The sequence below is a fragment of the Quercus lobata genome, chromosome 5 (assembly GCF_001633185.2).
Source record: "Quercus lobata isolate SW786 chromosome 5, ValleyOak3.0 Primary Assembly, whole genome shotgun sequence".
NCBI lineage: Eukaryota > Viridiplantae > Streptophyta > Magnoliopsida > Fagales > Fagaceae > Quercus > Quercus lobata.
Genome location: NC_044908.1, coordinates 42,827,325 through 42,832,489, shown reverse-complemented (window position 1 = coordinate 42,832,489; position 5,165 = coordinate 42,827,325). Strand labels below are relative to the sequence as shown.

At 31.0% G+C, this 5,165-nt stretch overlaps 1 long non-coding RNA gene across 1 annotated transcript; it reads left to right on the top strand.

Moving 5' to 3' along the window:
• The first annotated feature begins 402 nt into the window (after positions 1-402).
• LOC115988760 lies at positions 403-3,782 on the top strand. Its single transcript, XR_004091636.1, has 5 exons — positions 403-690; positions 2,208-2,244; positions 2,337-2,457; positions 3,334-3,406; positions 3,517-3,782. It is a non-coding gene; the product is annotated as an uncharacterized LOC115988760 (long non-coding RNA).
• The last annotated feature ends 1,383 nt before the right edge of the window (positions 3,783-5,165 follow it).

Here is a 5,165-nt window from a genome sequence, read left to right as displayed (position 1 = left end):
AATTTCAAACCACTTCAAAAGGAAAAAAAAAAAAAAACAAAAATTTCAAAGCATTATCAAAAAGGAAAAAAAAAACTTTTTAAGACAAAAAAAACCGGCATTATCAAAAAGGAAAAAAAAACACCAAAATTTCAAACCGGCATTATCAAAAAGGAAAAAAAAAAACACCCAAAAATTTCAGCCCTTAAAAAACAAAGCTCAAAGCGTAAAAAGAGGCTAAAACCAAAAATTTCGTCAGCACAATATTAAAAAAAAAAAAAAACTTTTTAAGACTAAAAAAAAAAACTGGCATTATCAAAAAGGAAAAAAACAAAACCCAAAATTTTCAGCCCTTAAAAAACAAAGCTCAAAGCGTAAAAAGAGGCTAAAACCAAAAATTTCATTCTCCCCAAAACCAAAACCCGATGAAAAAAAAAAACTCTCTCCCCCTTAAACGCAAACACAGTAACGCAAACTCATCAAACTCCCTCTCTTCTTCTTCACACAGTCCCATCTCCATCTTCAAACGCACAATTTCCTCCATGCCTCTCTCTACATACACGTTCCCCTGCCTCCAATCTTTGTCCCTTCTCTACCTTCAAACCCCTAAACTATAGTCCGCAGGCGCCAGCCACCCACTCCTTTAGTGGCAGAAAGTTTTTGATTTTGAGACTTTACCATCTGACCAGATTCTCTCCGCAAACATTACCGGTAAGTTTTTATTTTGTTCTATAATTTGGGATGTTAAATATGATTTAGGGTTTCGTTTTTGGTTGTTAAATATGATTTAGGGTTTCGTTTGGGAGTGTTTGTTTTGAATGATTAGCTTAGATTGATGGGTTTGGAGCCCGTAGTGGGTTTTATTAATTTCTATTATTGGCCGCCAGGGAGACCTATTGACAGAAGATGTTAACAACAAAAATTTGTGTTAAATGTTATTTAGGTTTTGTTATTTTGGGTTAATTTTTTTAATTTAGTTATTTTGGTTATTGGTTTTAATTAAGGTTGAATTCTGAGAAAAGCAGAGCATGATAGAAGACATCTACAACACCAAGAAGCAAAAAAGGTGGAAATATAATTGAAAGGGTTTTTGGGTGTTGGTTTGATAGTCTCCCTCAAATGTGTGGGACTCTTTGATGGTGAGCATGCTTAGATGGGAGGATTTTGTGTTGATAAAGGAATTTGGGTTAGGGTATGGTGGCAGACCTATGTGTTTTAGTGTTTTTTTTTTTTTAATGGTTTTTGCTTTGTTTCTTAGATTTAGATGGTTTATCCTTGATCACCGTTCTGTAGTTAAAGCTTGAATGTTGTAGTGTAGTCATTTGAAAAATGCAAATTAATTGTTGTTTAATTTTGTTGCTTTAAATTTAAAGGTGTTAAAATCTGTTGAATAAGTTATAATGATCATTGCAATAGAAAAAATGTTTTTAAAATCAAACAACTATGAGATTGTGCTTTATGTTAACTTGGGATTTTCATTTGAATAAAGCAAATTGATTTATAAGGCAAGCAGTGTTATGGTCAAGTGTGAAAGTTTTAAATTTAAATATTGTCTTGGCTTTTGGATCCTTGAGGCATATTTTGATATGATTAGGCAAGGTCACTATGCAGAATCCATTGTGTCATTTAGAGTACAAAATATTTACATTTCGTACTCTATGAAATTTGAGTGCAGTTGATTTATGCTTGGTAAAAAATTTATGTCAGTTCTGTGAAAGTCCTCTATTGTTTTTTGGATTATTTTTTGTTTCTTTTCATGCCAACATGGTCTGTGCTGTGACTGATGAAATTGAGAGAATTTAGTTGAATTCAAGGCGACAGCCTTCCTAAACATTATTAGACAAGAAGAGAATAGTTTTTTATGGAATCATATTTGCTGCCTCTTATTGCTTGAGCCATAGCTTAAATACAATTATGACAAATTCATTTAAAGCTATTAAAGATGTGTGTTTGAGACTTATTAAGTTTTGTTACAAGGTGAATATTTTATATCAATATCTATTTGTTAGCATGTGTTTGAAAATTTTTAGATAAATGAGTTAGACTATAATTTGTTATTTTTTGCTTTCCAAATTACAAGTAGTGATATATCCTGTTAAATTGGCACTGCATTCTTCTTTTTTATAATAAATAAAAAATTGAAAAAATTTGTTCTTCCATTGGACCTTTAAAGCTTTCAATTTGAAACTTTTGTTGTGAAAAATAACTGGTAGTGATGTTTGTGGCAGATTCGAATTTAGGATTGAGGTCAATCTCGATGCCATGGTTAGTTTTCTATATCGTATGTACTTTGCGTATAGTTTATTGTTTATGATGCTTTGTTTACTCACCTATTTAGAGTAATGTTCATGTTACAGACACATCTAAGAATTTGGAAGCCCATTTTGAAGAATGCTAGCACTCTAGCAGAGAAGTTCTCCATGGAAGTCACACAAGATCTATGTTTATTTGTACTCCCTCAAATAGCAGCATAATTAGGTAGGATTTCTTACGATTTGTGTTATCATTGTTGCTAGGTTGAAAGTATTCTATGATATATGCAGATAGCTAATTACTGATTAATAAGCCTACAAGTTGCGTGAGAACTTATTTGGAAATACATGGTAATGGTGGAAGCATTTTTTAGATAGAAATTATGGGAAAATTTTGCTAATAATAATAGATAATTTTTCTGGGCGGTGATTGTTTAATGCAAATTGTTGGGATGGGTTTTAGGGCCAAGAAAGTTGAGAGTTATGGACACAAACTTGAGTTATGCAAGGTTACATGTATTGGTAGAATTGGTTGCGTGTTTAAGTTTGGAATAGGTGTGTATCATAGTGTTTACTAATTGAATTTGAGACATTAACATTAACTTGGCATTTGTTTAGAGAAATTAAACAACTACATGAAAGATTATGTGTTTTGTATGTTTGCTTTTGTTTACTATGTGTCTTAATATGGATGCAGGTGGGATAATAAATTTGTGCTATCCTACTAGGCAAGAAGCAAAGGCAACCATGAGATTTCAAAGGGTGATTGGAGATGATAATTTAAATGGAAGTTTTAGCTAGATGACATGACTAACAATTCCTATTAAGAAGAGTATTTAGTAAACCGTATATCAATGATATGTTATCAATGACTAAGTTTGGTTATATATATAGCAAAAAATTGTAAAAGAGTCATGAAGGTAAAATTGAAAAGCTACATACTGATGCTTTTGTAATTACTCATTTGAAATTCAAACCGGTTTCAAAAATATAGTTTGTGGTTTAGAGCATTTTCTGTTTTCACTAATTGTATTTTGTTTCCATGTACCTGTTTTTAAAATACATGTAAATTTGGTCAAATATTAATTTTTATGCCTTACAGGGAGGAGTACATAAATTTGATTTTGGAAGATGTTGGAAAAGTCAATATCGAGAGGGAGAGCAAAAAACTTTAGGTGGGTTCATTTTCTTATTTTCCTTTACTTTTAATCTCAGAAATGTGCATACTCTAAATGTGGTACATCTATTTTGTTATTTGTCAATTACATATAAAAAAAATGTACAGGGTAGATTCTTCTTAAGAGATGCAACACAACAGTCACCTCTCTCTCTCTCTCTCTCTCTCTCTCTCAATAGTGGAAATAATGATTTCAGAAATTGTGTAAATTGGCATTATGTTGCCTTTTTAATCCCATTGAGGTCTAGCATCTTTGTTTACTAACAATGTTAGAATTTAGATACATCTTGGACATCAAGAACGATTAATGTAATTTATGAAAGATATTTGATTGAATGAGTATGGAATTAACTATATTCGTGTAATTAATTGTATTGGAGTGTACTTATATCAGTTATATATTTTCTAAATATGATCTCATGATTTCTCATTGTATGTGATAGATTTTATTACTTTGTAAGTGATAGATTTTATTGGTTTGGTATATAATTTATACCATGATATATATATATATATATATATATTTTTTTTTTTTCATATTAAGTTATTAATAGCTTTCCCGTGCATTGCACGGGTTAGCGACTAGTATATATATATATATATATATGAGATGAGTTCAAATTACACTTGATGTAATTCTTTTGAGTTACTCATTTTTAAAACCATTGGATTTAAGTAAATCCAACGGTCAAAAAAGACCTTCATTAATGCTAATATTTTGATTAAAATCTCATTAATTATCCATTGTTTATTATATTTTATACCTATCTTTAAATCCAAAAAAAGTGTTATGTCTGACTCTCTCTCTCTATGCTACCACAGCCACAAAAATCAAGAAGCTACCTAGTGGTTCTGCATGAGCATTCCTGGTCCGAGAACCATCCTCGACAATGATCTTGCTCACACGTGTTTCTGTTGAAGGAATACAAAGAAAGGCTTGGCTTTTGGATGTGAAATTCCATGACAAGACGTTGTGGATTTGAGTCAAATTGCCTGTTGAAGCTGAAAATCCTATGAACATGTATTCATTGAGAAATGGTGAGAGATCAAGTTGCTAAGAGAAGATTGGTTTTGTTGGGTAATCTTCATCTTTTGATCCTAAACGTATGTCCATCCAACGACATGGACCATCGTAGGTGATCCAAGCTCGATGAACCAAACCATCGTTTAGGACAATACAAACATCGGACACATTGATTATCATCATAGATTGTATTATTGTCCGTGAATGAGAAAAATACAAAGTTATGTTAAAAATACAAAGTTATGATACATAGACACATCTTTTGAGGGGACAAAAAAAACTAACAGAAATTAGATTAGCACTAGTGGCATCAGATAAATTACAAACTTGGTCAGTCATTAGATTAAAAACTACTGAGGGAAGTACAAAGTACCTTAGTCTCGCACTGTCTCTGTGAAGATTAAATTCTATCTCAGATCAAAAAATTACAAGCTTAGTCAGTCATTAAACAACACCCAGCCATTTATTTATTTTTAAGGAGACAAGATATATATTCACAATTGATAAGACTATAAGAGTATGACCGGCTTAAAAAAAAAAAAAATATTGCAAATATATTTGTAAAGTCATTGGCAAAAAAAGGAATACATGTAAAAGGTTTTAAATAATAAATAAGGAGAGAGAAACAAAATTACTATTAATTAAGTGAATGAAATGTAAGTCAATTAGCATTTAATGTTATTTTTTTAACCATTAGATCAATTACAAATCTATGATTTACAAATGGTGTAAC